Below are 16,616 nucleotides of genomic sequence, written 5' to 3' on the forward strand. Positions count from 1 at the left end.
TAACTACTCTACATCTCACCCCTTCACGGACACTAACTGCTCAAAACCGAAATGCGAACGCATTCCAAGAGCAGAGCTGAAGGTAGTTGTGTTAGATCACGACAACTACAACATAAGTTGGGGTAATGCGTGGGTTACAAACTACAGCAGGATACTTCCTTCTTATCACATAATGACTTGGCCCAAAGTGAAATATTACGCAAGTTTACCATTAATATCACAGAAAACCGATACATACTCGCACATCACAAGACAGACTCGCATAAAGTAAAAATAATCTCATTTTCTTACGATTTAATTATTAAATTGTTTCAGACGAAAATAAAACAATATTAAGCTACCAACGTTTCAACAGTGAACCGAATTAAGGGCTGAGAAACATAACATAGTTTGGCCTGGACTCTAGGGCGGGTAAAAAGCACACTATAGGGAATTAGAGGTCAAGCGGACAGCTTATGGCGATATAACACGCTGTAATGGCGCCAAATGATAGCCGTGCCCGCGTCCTAACCCACACACCTCCACCTTATCATTAAATCCTTCATTATGCGCAGCTGTTGTCGGGTAGTAGGCAGCAGCTCCTAGGAAACGTGTAATTGTTACCTACACACAAGGGCAGGAATCGAGTCTTTAAATGGGAACGCGAAGTGAGAACATTGTGAAACGATATATATAAAGTGCAAGAGGGAGGGAGGGAAGAGTGTTACCTGGAGAAAGCGCCAAGCCATTAAGACACTTGGAAGGGTTCAGGATAAGGATTATGGATGGGACGGGGGGGAAGGGAATGGTGCCCAATCACTTGGACGGTCGGGGATTGAACGCGGACCTGCCTGAACCGAGACCGGCGCTCTACTGTCCAGCCCAAGTGGACAGTAGGTTCAGTCCAGTTGGACGGTGGACCTACCGACGGTGGAGGTCCACTGAACAGCTGTGGACTTATAATAATAATTCCAACAATAGTTCCAATAATAATTTAGGACTTGTAGTGAACAGATTCGATCGGTAAACGTTTTCTGTACGTTGTTCAGGTCAGGACTTTCCTGAACTTGTAACCATGACCAGTGTTGAGGGAGGTCAACAGTGTACAGTGTGACCGTTGTTACAACAGTGTACACTGTGACCATGAGGTGCGGGGGGGGGAGGAGAGAGGACAGACAGGTGGACGAGACAACGCCCACCTGTAATTAACGAGCAAGTCTCTTGCCCAATCCCAATCGTCACTCTCGGCAGGTGTGTGTGTGTGTGTACGTGTACACACACACACACACACACACACACACACACACACACACACACACACACACACACACACAGGATGAATAGTAGGAGGCTACAAGATGACCTGGATAGACTGAGTGAATGGTCCAACAAATGGCTGTTGAAGTTCAACCCGAGTAAATGCAAAGTAATGAAGCTAGGCAGTGGAAACAGGAGGCCAGGCACAGGATACAGAATAGGAGATGAAGTACTTAATGAAACAGACAGAGAGAAAGATCTAGGAGTTGATATCACACCAAACCTGTCTCCTGAAGCCCACATAAAGAGAATAACGTCTGCGGCATATGCGAGGCTAGCTAACATCAGAACGGCGTTCAGGAACCTGTGTAAGGAATCATTCAGAATCTTGTACACCACATATGTAAGACCACTCCTGGAGTATGCGGCCCCAGCATGGAGCCCGTACCTTGTCAAGCACAAGACGAAGCTGGAAAAAGTCCAAAGGTATGCTACTAGACTAGTCCCAGAACTAAGAGGCATGAGTTATGAGGAAAGGCTGCGGGAAATGCACCTTACGACACTGGAAGACAGAAGAGTAAGGGGGGGACATGATCACAACCTACAAAATCCTCAGGGGAATCGACCGGGTAAACAAGGATGAACTATTCAACACTGGTGGGACGCGAACAAGGGGACACAGGTGGAAGCTGAGTACCCAAATGAGCCACAGAGACGTTAGAAAGAACTTTTTCAGTGTCAGAGTAGTTAGTAAATGGAATGCATTAGGAAGTGATGTGGTGGAGGCTGACTCCATACACAGTTTCAAATGTAGATATGATAGAGCCCAGTAGGCTCAGGAATCTGTACACCAGTTGATTGACGGTTGAGAGGCGGGACCGAAGAGCCAGAGCTCAACCCCCGCAAGCACAATTAGGTGAGTACAATTAGGTGAGTACACACACACACACACACCTTTGTCTACTCTGTAACAATCAGGGGCCGGCAGGCCGAGCGGACAGCACGCTGGACTTGTGATCCTGTGGTCCCGGGTTCCATTCCGGGCGCCGGCGAGAAACATTGGGCAGAGTTTCTTTCATCCTATGCCCCTGTTACCTAGCAGTAAATAGGTACCTGGGAGTTAGTCAGCTGTCACGGGCTGCTTCCTGGGGTGTGTGTGTGATGTGAAAAAAATAGTAGTAGTAGTCAGAAACAGTCGATTGACAGTTGAGAGGCGGGCCGAAAGAGCAGAGCTCAACCCCCGCAAGCACAACGAGGTGAATACACATACTAGGTGAATACAACTAGGTGAATACACACACACACCACCCTTCCCTCCCCCCACAAACACACGCATACACACACCCATCTCCCCCCCCCCACCTCCACACACACACACACACACACACACACACACACACACACACACACACACACACACAGGTACAGCAGAGTTCATTAGTCTGTGGCCCAGCAGACAGATATCTTTGTATTCTCAGCGGCTAATTACACCTTCCCTCCCTTACACCTTAATGACCTACTTTGATCTTCCCCACGTATTTCTTAATCTATATTATTTACTCAGTACTGGGTAATTACCCTCAGTGACCCCGGGTCACTTCATGGGCCGAGGTCAAGCCTCTACGCCACCAGCGTACACAATCAGATCGGGTTGCGTAAATGTTCATTAATATTATATAAACTCTTGTGGCTATATAATGGGCTGGAAGTCGTAGCCAGGACTCCCCCTGGTTCATCCATCGCATGGCTCCAATATTTGATAGGAGCCATCACGTTCTTGTGGAGGTTACCGTCTAGCGCCTACGTCTGAAATAGTCTTAAATTTGTTATTTAGCTTCAGGAGTCATGTAGTCTGTGGTGGTGTAACGCGTCTGTGTGATCCTTGTGATCAGCCCCCCTTTCCCTTCCCCTTGGGTGGCCCTGGGCGTGTGTGACCCTTCCGATCACCCCTTCCACTTCCCATTAGGTGGCCCTGGACGTGTGTTGTGGTGGAATATTTCCTCCGCACAAAGGTTTGTTGAAGGTCTTGCTTGACACACACATGGCTCATGTGAAGAATGAATATATCGTGATAATCTGATCTACTCATCCACCGAGTGACAATAACAGCTGCAAGGATCAAGGCCCCCCCCCACCCCCAAGGAGACGTCAGGGTAACCTCCTAACCCAGGTGTAGACAGCCATCAACAACACCGTTACTGGTGACTTTAGTAACGTCGTACATCTAAGGTAACGCAGCTACCCCAAGTCTCTTGTTCTTCATATTTGTTAAACCTTAGTAACAATGGTTTTGGGGAAAATTGATTTACCACTTTCAAACACTGAGTGTGTTGAGATGGTTCCTGGGTTAGGCACAACAGCCCGGTTGATCAGATACCCTTTTGAGGTGTTAATCGTGTTCTCTCTTGTACACTGTTGTTCAATCTGTTATAATGCTCTTTGTATAGAGGAACGTTTGAAAGCGTTGCTCGACAGTTTGTATCGAATTATTCCTTATGTATTTATATATTCATGTCAAGCCTGGCCTCAAACCTGGCTTGGGGAGGAGCACAACCCCCAGAAACCATGTGTGTGCCTCATGTGTGCCTCCTAGTCTTCAGATAACACATTTCAGTGTGCACATTTAGAACCAGTCCCTTGACAGTATAATATTGGTCTGCTGTAGATTGTGATTTATCTGGTCCGCTCGCGTCCGGGGAATGCAATTTGGTAAGATTTTAAGCGATCCCAATAATCGTTCTGTTTCAATGAGTGGATGTAATTGTTATATATACACCGTCTCCAGGTCTGCAACTCCTCCAGCTTTGATGGGGCTGTTATTGTGCAGCATTATTGCAATTGTTACTGTGCAATATCTCTAACCACTTATGTCTTAAAAAGTATCTCTAGTATGGCCTCCCTTGTCTGAAAGGTTCTTGTTATCCACCCTGGTATTTTTCTTGCAGTTGTAACGGCTACTTTATGGTGTTCTTTAAAAGGTAAGGTCTTCCAGTATCATTTCTCATAGATGCTTAAAATTACATTTTAGTTCTATAGCGTAATTTAACTGCGTTTTATATGTGGCTTCCATTTTTATATTTTCGTTTTTTCCATTGCGCAGGAGTTGGAAGTTATCTTTATTAAGCATCCTGTTACTTGATGTGGGCATTGAAAGACCTGATTTACATCAGATTGGAGATTTGCTGTGTCTTCTCCGTTGTCTACTCTCATGCAAATCTTAGTGTCATCTGCAAAGGGTGAAACGGTACTATAGTTTGTGTCTTCGTCTGTTCGGTATAAGGGTGAGAGAGTACCGGAGCAAGCACAGTACCCTGGGGGACTGAGCTTAATACGGTGGATGATCCGGATTTTACTGTGTTGACTAATACTCACCAGGATATGTTAAAAAACTGAAGATCCATCTCCATACTCTGCCAGTAATTACGTTTGAAAGATTTTTTTTGTGTGGGGGTATTATTTGTAATAATACCATAGTCCCATTTGTCGAAGGGTTCTGTTGACCCTGTGTATATAAACTATTGTTTATACATCATACACGCTCTGCTCTTCTTCCCTGGCCGCTGAGACCATGTCCTAGTGGTCCAGCAACTGTACGAGGCAAGGCCGCCCTTCTGAACCCGTGTTGACCAGGGTTACGGTGTGCGGCCTCTCGTGCTCTGTGGTAGGGTTTTTATTACTAGTGGAGGGTAACTGTACACCTGGATGTACCTGGATGGGGTTCTGAGAGTTGTTCCTACTACCCATGCCAGCCCGGGGCCGAGCCCGGTACAGGCGCATGACACAGGAGGGCAATTTCAAAAGCATGAGAGCAGTAGAAGAGGTCAAGTCAACAGAGGCACAAGAGTACAGGAGAGGGTAGTTACAGGAGAGGGTAGTTACAGGGGAGGGTAGTTACAGGAGAGGGTAGTTACAGGAGAGGGTAGTTACAGGAGAGGGTAGTTATAGGGGAGGGTAGTTACAGGAGAGGGTAGTTACAGGAGAGGGTAGTTACAGGGGAGGGTAGTTACAGGAGAGGGTAGTTACAGGGGAGGGTAGTTACAGGGGAGGGTAGTTACAGGAGAGGGTAGTTACAGGAGAGGGTAGTTACAGGAGAGGGTAGTTACAGGAGAGGGTAGTTACAGGAGAGGGTAGTTACAGGAGAGGGTAGTTACAGGGGAGGGTAGTTACAGGAGAGGGTAGTTACAGGAGAGGGTAGTTACAGGAGAGGGTAATTACAGGGGAGGGTAGTTACAGGAGAGGGTAGTTACAGGAGAGGGTAGTTACAGGGGAGGGTAGTTACAGGAGAGGGTAGTTACAGGAGAGGGTAGTTACAGGAGAGGGTAGTTACAGGAGAGGGTAGTTACAGGAGAGGGTAGTTACAGGTGCTCGACAAGTGAGATGGATAGTTTTAAAGGGGGAAAAAGGGGGAGGGGGTACAGGTGTGAGCCATCCGGGTGTCTATATATATATATTCCATATAGTAAATGTCTGTCTGTGACACTTGAAGAATCTTCAAAGTTAATTAATGGCCCAGACACAACAGAATACATTACTATACCCTAACATAGTCACACCATGATGTAAACACACAGCCTAGCCTAACCTGGTGTGTCTTAAACTCTTACAAAATTATATTACACCATTTATACATGTATTACCCCCACCCCACCCCACCTTCATCCACACACACAAAACACAGGAACGTATTTTAACTAGGGTCCAGCCTTGACCCAACAGGCATAAATAGGCGAGTGGACAGACGCACGCGCGCGCACGCGTTGATAACCAGCTTGGCCGTGTTAACGTAACAAGCTCGGCCGTGTTAACGTAACCAGCTCGGCCGTGTTAACGCAACCAGCTCGGCCGTGTTAACGCAACCAGCTCGGCCGTGTTAACGCAACCAGCTCGGCCGTGTTAACGCAACCAGCTCGGCCGTGTTAACGCAACCAGCTCGGCCGTGTTAACGTAACCAGCTCGGCCGTGTTAACGTAACCAGCTCGGCCGTGTTAACGTAACCAGCTCGGCCGTGTTAACGTAACAAGCTCGGCCGTGTTAACGTAACAAGCTCGGCCGTGTTAACGTAACCAGCTCGGCCGTGTTAACGTAACCAGCTCGGCCGTGTTAACGTAACCAGCTCGGCCGTGTTAACGTAACAAGCTCGGCCGTGTTAACGTAACAAGCTCGGCCGTGTTAACGTAACAAGCTCGGCCGTGTTAACGTAACAAGCTCGGCCGTGTTAACGTAACAAGCTCGGCCGTGTTAACGTAACCAGCTCGGCCGTGTTAACGTAACCAGCTCGGCCGTGTTAACGTAACAAGCTCGGCCGTGTTAACGTAACCAGCTCGGGCAAACGTCTCTGAAAATGTTACATTAAATCTCTTTACCAGCTGAAGAAAGTCTACATACAAGCTGCGGTTAATATAAAATGGTGGCCCGTTTGTCACAGGTACACGTGACAACGCGCCCTCGTGCCAACCACCACAACTTGGACGAACAGAATTGGAGAATAATATTGTCGATCGACCGGGGATTGCAATCGATATATTCGACAGGGTTGGAGTGGTGAGGAAGCCTATCGGCTCTCCAGCCCCCACTAAGCCTGCTACGGTGTGATCACACGGTACCATGTCCATGGGTACCGTGTACATGGGTACCATGTCCATGGGTACCGTGTACACGTCCAGGAGACGTGGGTCTCACGTCAGGTACAAGTCCAGGCGGGTCCGACCTATACCCGCTTGTCAAGTTCAATTAAAACTGGACACTGTATTTTATCGTGACCCCAACAAAGAACCAATTATGGCGGCACAGCCCGATACGGAGGACAATTATCCGGATATAAATAACCGGATGACGGGGGGGGGGGGGGGAGGGAGGGAGAGACCGACGAGGTGATGTGTGTTGCTGTGGCCGTTTGTGGATATATATATATATTATATATATATATATATATATATATATATATATATATATATATATATATATATGTCGTACCTAGTAGCCAGAACGCACTACTCAGCCTACTATGCAAGGCCCGATTTGCCTAAAAAGCCAAGTTTTCATGAATTAATATATTTTCTCTATTTTTTTCTTATGAAATGATAAAGCTACCCATTTCATTATGTATGAGGTCAATTTTTTTTTATTGGAGTTAAAACTAACGTAGATATATGACCAAACCTAACCAACCCTACCTAACCTAACCTAACCTATCCTTATAGGTTAGGTTAGATTAGGTAGCCGAAGAAGTTAGGTTAGGTTAGGTAGGTTAGGTAGTCGAAAAACAATTAATTCATGAAAACTTGGCTTATTAGGCAAATCGGGCATTGCATAGTAGACCGAGAAGTGCGTTCTGGCTACTAGGTACGACATATACATATATATATATATATATATATATATATATATATATATATATATATATATATATATATATATATATATATATATGCCATAACAGCTGTCTAACTCCCAGGTACCTATTTACTGCTAGGTAACAGGGGCATTAGGGTGAAAGAAACTCTGCCCATTGTTTCTCGCCGGCGCCGGGATCGAACTCGGGACCACAGCATCACGCGTGCTGTCCGCTCAACCACCGCGTCCCCCCCCCCCCCCCTGCGCACTCATCTGATTGTGCTTGCGGGGGTTGAGCTCTGGCTCTTCGGTCCCGCCTCTCAACCGTCAATCAACTGGTGTAATGATTCTTGAGCCTGTGTGTGTGTGTAATTTTGCGTCATCTGGGAACATTGAGTTACAAGACTCGGCTCCTCTCAACACATCATTTGTGCGAGCGTGCGTGTGTGCGAGCGTGCGTGTGTGCGAGCGTGCGTGTGTGCGAGCGTGCGTGTGTGTGTGCGAGCGTGCGTGTGTGTGAGAGTGAGAGTGGTGAAAGTCGGGGAGAGGGGGGGGGAGGGGTGAGGGAAAGGGGGGGGCTGAGGGAAAGGGGGGGCTGAGGGAAAGGGGGGGGCTGAGGGAAAGGGGGGGGCTGAGGGAAAGGGGGGGGGCTGAGGGAAAGGGGGGGCTGAGGGAAAGGGGGGGAGGGGGAAGGGCGGTGGGGGGACGACCAACAAGCAGCCTGGTCGCTATAACCGTGGTTCACAGCCGCGCATCATAACCCCTCTACCTGCCAATGATGACCTTTTCACCATACAGGCCGGCCACAATACCCGTGGAGCGTGATGCTCCACAATAACACCCCCCCCCCCCCCCACTCCCTGCACCAATGACCCACTAAGCCATGAGCCAACACACACGGATTGAATTCCCAGGAGCCTCGGTTTAACCATAACACATTGTGATATTATTGATTACCCAATCAATTCAGAGGATCAGCGCCCCCCAATCATGGCACTCCGGGGTCCATATGAGTCAGAGTGAGCAACACATGAGTGTGACTCTGCAACACCCTCTGATGGCAAAACAAATGTGTGAAATACTCAGGGATACAGTACGACCGTTTTCAGCGACCTCCCTGAACACAACCCCAACGAACCCTACATGACCCCTGACCCTCAACCTCGACTCCTAACCCCCCCACTGGACGTTGACATAGCCACAGACGTCCATGCCCAGGCCTGGAGTTCCTTTTAGATTATTATGGGTAATCTATAATATTATACAATACAAATCACAGAGACTAAATATGGTATGGAGGAGGAGCCCGGATTCCATTGTCATCCCGGACACTAATACACCAGACAGCGCTCCACCCCACAAGGGGCAGCTCCACCCCACAAGGGGCAGCTCCACCCCACAAGGGGCAGCTCCACTCCACAAGGGGCAGCTCCACTCCACAAGGGGCAGCTCCACTCCACAAGGGGCAGCTCCACTCCACAAGGGGCAGCTCCACTCCACAAGAGCAGCTCCACTCCACAAGAGCAGCTCCACTCCACAAGAGCAGCTCCACTCCACAAGAGCAGCTCCACTCCACAAGAGCAGCTCCACTCCACAAGAGCAGCTCCACTCCACAAGAGCAGCTCCACTCCACAAGGGGCAGCTCCACTCCACAAGGGGCAGCTCCACTCCACAAGGGGCAGCTCCACTCCACAAGGGGCAGCTCCACTCCACAAGGGGCAGCTCCACTCCACAAGGGGCAGCTCCACTCCACAAGAGCAGCTCCACTCCACAAGAGCAGCTCCACTCCACAAGAGCAGCTCCACTCCACAAGAGCAGCTCCACTCCACAAGAGCAGCTCCACTCCACAAGAGCAGCTCCACTCTACAAGAGCAGCTCCACTCCACAAGAGCAGCTCCACTCCACAAGAGCAGCTCCACTCCACAAGAGCAGCTCCACTCCACAAGAGCAGCTCCACTCCACAAGAGCAGCTCCACTCCACAAGAGCAGCTCCACTCCACAAGAGCAGCTCCACTCCACAAGAGCAGCTCCACTCCACAAGAGCAGCTCCACTCCACAAGAGCAGCTCCACTCCACAAGAGCAGCTCCACTCCACAAGAGCAGCTCCACTCTACAAGAGCAGCTCCACTCCACAAGAGCAGCTCCACTCCACAAGAGCAGCTCCACTCCACAAGAGCAGCTCCACTCCACAAGGGGCAGCTCCACTCCACAAGAGCAGCTCCACTCCACAAGAGCAGCTCCACTCCACAAGAGCAGCTCCACTCCACAAGAGCAGCTCCACTCCACAAGAGCAGCTCCACTCCACAAGAGCAGCTCCACTCCACAAGAGCAGCTCCACTCCACAAGAGCAGCTCCACTCCACAAGAGCAGCTCCACTCCACAAGAGCAGCTCCACTCTACAAGAGCAGCTCCACTCTACAAGAGCAGCTCCACTCCACAAGAGCAGCTCCACTCCACAAGAGCAGCTCCACTCCACAAGAGCAGCTCCACTCCACAAGAGCAGCTCCACTCCACAAGAGCAGCTCCACTCCACAAGGGCAGCTCCACTCCACAAGGGCAGCTCCACTCCACAAGAGCAGCTTCACTCCACAAGAGCAGCTCCACTCCACAAGAGCAGCTCCACTCTACAAGAGCAGCTCCACTCCACAAGAGCAGCTCCACTCTACAAGAGCAGCTCCATTCCGCAAGAGCAGCTCCACTCCACAAGAGCAGCTCCACTCCACAAGAGCAGCTCCACTCCACAAGAGCAGCTCCACTCCACAAGAGCAGCTCCACTCTACAAGGGCAGCTCCACTCCACAAGAGCAGCTCCACTCCACAAGAGCAGCTCCACTCCACAAGAGCAGCTCCACTCCACAAGAGCAGCGGCTAAGCAGTAAGATTACAAGTTACATGGAGGAAGGAGGAACTATCAGGGGGAGAGCGCCAAGCCATTACGACTATATAACACTTGGAAGGGGGTCAGGATAAGGCTTTGAGATGGGACGGGGGAAAGGAATGGTGCCCAACCACTCGGACGGTCGGGGATTGTACGACGACCTGCAGGAAGCGAGACCGTCGCTCTACCGTCCAGCCCGAGTGGCTGGGCAAGCCATATGGAGTCACAACGTCTACACAACCTATCGATAAATGTGACAATTGTGCAATAGCATTTAAAATGCGCTCAGAATGCGTAACTGGCAACCGAGAATGATGGGATACCTGCTTGATACTTGCTTGATGGGGTTCAAGGAGTTGTTCTACTCCCTAAGCCCGGCCCGAGGGCAGGCATGTATACACTGTACTGTATAACACTATAAACATCAGAGGTCCGAGGTTGTTCAACATCCTCCCAGCGAGTATAAGAAATATTGCCGGAACAACCGTGGACATCTTCAAGAGAAAACTAGATACATTTCTTCAAGAAGTGCCGGACCAACCGGGCTGTGGTGGATATGTGGGCCTGCGGGCCGCTCCAAGCAACAGCCTGGTGGACCAAACTCTCACAAGTCATGCCTGCTTGACACCTGCTTGATGGGATTCTGGGAGTTGTTCTACTCAACAAGCCCGGCCCAAGGCCAGGCTTGACTTGTGAGAGTTTGGTCCACCAGGCTGTTGCTTGGAGCGGCCCGCAGGCCCACATATCCACCACAGCCCGGTTGGTCTGGCACTTCTTGAAGAAATGTATCTAATTTTCTTTTGATGTCCACGGTTGTTCCGGCAATATTTCTTATACTCGCTGGGAGGATGTTGAACAACCGTGGACCTCTGATGTTTATAGTGTTCTCTGACTGTGCCTATGGCACCTCTGCTCTTCACGAGTTGTACTTGAAATCCGGAAAATTTCGTTTGTTTGGACTCGTTCCAAATCTGCTCACTGAAGTAATTCCTCACGAGACTAGGAGGCATGGATGAATGTGCAGAATAACCCCAGTGAAGAGTAGTCTAAGGGAATTGTCAGGAGAAAGCGCCAAGCCGTTACGACGATATTGCACTTGGAAGGAATTAGGATAAGGATTTGGGATGGGACGGGGGGGGGGGAGATGGGGCCCAACCACTTGGACGGTCTGGGACTGAAGACCGACCTGCAGAAAGCAAGACCGTCGCTCTACCATCCACCCCCAAGTGGTTGGACCTTTTGGGTCCAAGTGCACAAGGCTTTCCAACACCCTTTAAGTACAAGGACCATTACTATGACACCTCAGACTGTTCAAGACCTAACTGGTTAATCCCCTCCAAAGAATAAATACCTAATGAACCAGGCTTTGGTTCCTAGGCCGGACTGCGTGCACCGGGGACCAACAGTTTAGTGAATCAGAGAAGGGGTAGTTAGGCTTGTTGCCTTAGATGACAATGAATTCAGTCGAAAACAGTAACATGTTTAATGATGACGTGTCCTACAGGTCATCACCGCCACCAGACACGACACTTTCTTGCTTCCAAATCTTTTATTGACCCTTCCTCCACCCCCCTGCCCTCTCCTTCACCTCCCTCGCCCCACCTCTGACCAGCGCATAAAAGGGTTCACACCTATTTTCCTTGGTCGAGTCAGTCTTTTTCTTGTGATCATCAGGCGAGGCGGCGGCGAGGCCAGGAATCAACAGCGACCACAACCCCACACCTCCGGCCGCCACCTCCGTCATTACTGCCCCACACACTCACGACTCTCAAACTCTACCACGGCCCTAGTAGGTTCCCGGGGCCCCTCTCTCTCCCTCAGGCCACCTCTCACACATTTAACTTTCAAAGAGGAGAGAGAGAGAGGGAAGGGTTGAGGAGAGTAGCGAGAATATTACATCTAAACCAAAAGGGGGAGAGTGAAGGATGGTAATTAGCCGAGGCCGTAATGACGTGAAGGCACACACAGACACGGCTCGCACAGGGATCAGTCGAGCTTGAGCGCCGCGCTAATTATGGAGGGCCGCGGGTTGATCACACCCTGCACCACTGCTCGTTATCCACCCCCCTCTCCCACCTCTACATCTATCCCCCCCCCCCCACTCCTCCCTCTTCTCCATCCACCCGCTCCCCTCCTTTATCCGCCTGTCTTCACCACCATACAAAGAGGAGCCAAGCCGTACTGTAGAGTAACAACGTGAGGGGCCAGGCAGTAGTCTAGTAGGAAAATATAATTGTTAGAGATCACAATAAATCAGCTGCCACAATTCAAACAAAAATGAGAGGCTGGATAACTAGACCCTTTCAAACAAGACATACCAGACCAATGATGGTATTTTTGTTTTAAACACTAGTGCTCTCTGGATATATCTTATCTTGATGTTATCTTGAGATGATTTCGGGGCTTTTTAGTGTCCCCGCGGCCCGGTCCTCGACCAGGCCTCCACTCCCAGGAAGCAGCCCGTGACAGCTGACTAACACCCAGGTACCTATTTTACTGCTAGGTAACAGGGGCATAGGGGTCAAAGAAACTCTGCCCATTGTTTCTCGCCGGCGCCTGGGATCGAACTCAGGACCACAGGATCACAAGTCCAGCGTGCTGTCCGCTCGGCCGACCGGCTCCCGTAATAAAGGATAAAGGACAGACTAAATAAAGCAAAAGCAACCTTAGAAGAGACTGCTTTTCTCCTCGGTTGCTTTTGCAACTTTTGCAACTTTGAGATTCCGAAGCCTCGGTATAAACCTACAGCTACACTTATGAGGCTTTAGTCCGGTCGCATCTAGAATATCCTCCCGTACCACTACACACCTTAAGGAAAACTAACATTTTGCAAGGCTTGTAGTTTTTGCATTAGGCGCTAAGGAGAGCAGCAAAACACCGTCCACCGTATGATCAGGCAATCCAGGAGCTCCATGAACTTCTGAACATACAGCCACTAAAGATCAGACTGCAGCACCAACCCATCAGGGTGTGGAACACCATCGAAATGTTAGAAGACCCAATGTTAGAAAGATTACTCCAAGATGAGACTCCCCGCTCCCACAGCTGGTGGCCCAAGATGAGACGCGCCGCTCCCACAGCTGGTGGCCCAAGATGAGACGCGCCGCTCCCACAGCTGGTGGCCCAAGATGAGACGCCCCGCTCCCACAGCTGGTGGCCCAAGATGAGACGCGCCGCTCCCACAGCTGGTGGCCCAAGATGAGACGCCCCGCTCCCACAGCTGGTGGCCCAAGATGAGACGCCCCGCTCCCACAGCTGGTGGCCCAAGATGAGACGCGCCGCTCCCACAGCTGGTGGCCCAAGATGAGACGCGCCGCTCCCACAGCTGGTGGCCCAAGATGAGACGCCCCACTCCTACAGCTGGTGGCTCAAGATGAGACGCCCCACTCCCACAGCTGGTGGCCCAAGATGAGACGCGCCGCTCCCACAGCTGGTGGCCCAAGATGAGACGGCCTGCTCCCACAGCTGGTGGCCCAAGATGAGACGCGCCGCTCCCACAGCTGGTGGCCCAAGATGAGACGCCCCACTCCCACAGCTGGTGGCCCAAGATGAGACGCGCCGCTCCCACAGCTGGTGGCCCAAGATGAGACGGCCTGCTCCCACAGCTGGTGGCCCAAGATGAGACGCGCCGCTCCCACAGCTGGTGGCCCAAGATGAGACGCCCCACTCCCACAGCTGGTGGCCCAAGATGAGACGCGCCGCTCCCACAGCTGGTGGCCCAAGATGAGACGCGCCGCTCCCACAGCTGGTGGCCCAAGATGAGACGCGCCGCTCCCACAGCTGGTGGCCCAAGATGAGACGCCCCACTCCCACAGCTGGTAGCCCAAAATGAGACGCCCCACTCCCACAGCTGGTAGCCCAAAATGAGACGCCCCACTCCCACAGCTGGTAGCCCAAAATAAGACGCCCCACTCCCACAGCTGGTGGCCCAAGATGAGACGCCCCACTCCCACAGCTGGTAGCCCAAAATGAGACACCCCGCTCCCACAGCTGGTAGCCCTGCTGAATTGTAAATATAACTGTAAATATTAGTGAATTGTAAATATAAAATCCCGGAAAAACAGTATGAAGCTATGTTTCGGACCTTAATGAACAACATGAATGTTGAAGATCCTGACAGCTTTTCTCATGAAAGATATTCACAGCTCTGACAATATAACTGACACAGCAGATTGTGAAAAATAAATAAATGCCCATGCACTCGGCCGCCGGATCTCCATAAGGACGGGCCAAGAACCATTAGCGCCAGCACGCTGTGTAAGAGGGAACTAACGCACATACTTGCCACACATCAGAGGCGCTTAAATCAGCATATAAAGCCCCACTTCCCAAGGGAGGTAGTTAAGCAATGGCAGAAAAAACCTCTTAAACAACTTTTATTCATCATATCAGACAAACCACGGTTGGTAAAAACCTGTTTTTTTTTTCTTAACGCGTAACCCGTCCAAGTTGAGGCGGGTTGAGTTTGTATTTAAGCAACAGATATAAAACTTGCATTTTTTGTTGTATTTGAATAGAAATAAATAAACAAAAATAAAAATTATTTATAAAAATAAATACAAATAAATAATAAAAGTTGGCCCATATTATAGAAAAACAAAAGGAATTTAAAACCGGCTCAGGGGTTTATAAACTAAAAACCCAGCCCGGGCGGGTAAGTGGATAACCACCACGCCACTACTGACAAAAAAAAAAAAACACAAATCACATCTTTGCTGACGATACGAGAACAAGTGAGAATATTGCCTCGGCAGGAGACGCTGAGAAACTATAAAAACAGATGCCTGTAATGTCTACCAATGGTCAATGGAAAACAACTTTATATCCAACAGTGATAAACTACAGCCACTTTAGACAACCCGTTCTCGCAAATTCGTAAAGTCAATATTGACTTATTAACTACGTGCATAGGTGATATACTAAACATAATAGATACCCTTAAAAAGATTCATAGAAAACACCGACCTTACCTAACCTTGTTAGTATCTTAAGATAAGCATCTTATTGCTTCGTAATTACAATTATTACTTAACCTATACCTATTATAGGTTAGGTAATAATTGTAATTACGAAGCAATAAGATGCTTATCTTAACATACTAAGTAGGTTAGGTAAGGTCGGTGTTTTCTATGAATCTTTTTAAGGGTATCTATTATGTTAAGTATGTCACCTATGCACATATTTAATAAGTCAATATTGACTTATTAAATTTGCGAGAACGGGTTGCTTTAGACATGGAACAAAACGAGGAACTTAAACTGGATACAAACTACACGACACGATCACACCACTTACAAAGGAAACACGTAAAACATACGCAGATAAAACAAAAATTAGGTTCAAATTATTTTTTTGTAAAAAAAAAATGTATGGGGGTTTCAATCTTCAAACGGAGGACGACGACCCTATTACCCGAAATTATCCTTTAGTTCTTTCTATTCAAGGAATGGGAGACGCTGGGTCTATTATATTGGGCAGTGAAAAGGGGAGGTCGGCGCTGCCTCTATCACCAGCTTTCAATTTGGGTCCCGACCATAAAAGCCCTTCAACAAAGCAAGGAAGATGCCGGGCGCCGTAAAACTGGAAAAAATGGACGTCCATCTTTTGACTCTCTTGATCACTACGACTCGTCCAATCACAGCATTATGTCCGCCCTACACTGTTGGGGGCACCCGCCCTGGCCCTACACTGCTGGGGCTCCTGTCTCCTCCCGCCCCTGGCCCTACACTGCTGGGGGCTCCTGCCTCCTCCCGCCCCTGGCCCTACACTGCTGGGGGCTCCTGCCTCCTCCCGCCCCTGGCCCTACACTGCTGGGGCTCCTGCCTCCTCCCGCCCCTGGCCCTATACTGCTGGGGCTCCCGCCTCCTCCCGCCCCTGGCCCTACACTGCTGGGGCTCCTGCCTCCTCCCGCCCCTGGCCCTACACTGCTGGGGGCTCCTGCCTCCTCCCGCCCCTGGCCCTACACTGCTGGGGCTCCTGCCTCCTCCCGCCCCTGGCCCTACACTGCTGGGGGCTCCTGCCTCCTCCCGCCCCTGGCCCTACACTGCTGGGGGCTCCTGCCTCCTCCCGCCCCTGGCCCTACACTGCTGGGGGCTCCTGCCTCCTCCCGCCCCTGGCCCTACACTGCTGGGGGCTCCTGCCTCCTCCCGCCCCTGGCCCTACACTGCTGG

At 50.0% G+C, this 16,616-nt stretch overlaps 1 protein-coding gene across 7 annotated transcripts in view; it reads right to left on the reverse strand.

The window, feature by feature from the left end:
- Cad88C (cadherin 88C) overlaps nucleotides 1–16,616 on the reverse strand; it is a 243,228-nt gene that overhangs the window by 131,558 nt on the left and 95,054 nt on the right. The gene's annotated exons all lie outside the window — the stretch shown is intronic.

The sequence above is a fragment of the Procambarus clarkii genome, chromosome 22 (genome assembly GCF_040958095.1).
Source record: "Procambarus clarkii isolate CNS0578487 chromosome 22, FALCON_Pclarkii_2.0, whole genome shotgun sequence".
Taxonomy (NCBI): domain Eukaryota; kingdom Metazoa; phylum Arthropoda; class Malacostraca; order Decapoda; family Cambaridae; genus Procambarus; species Procambarus clarkii.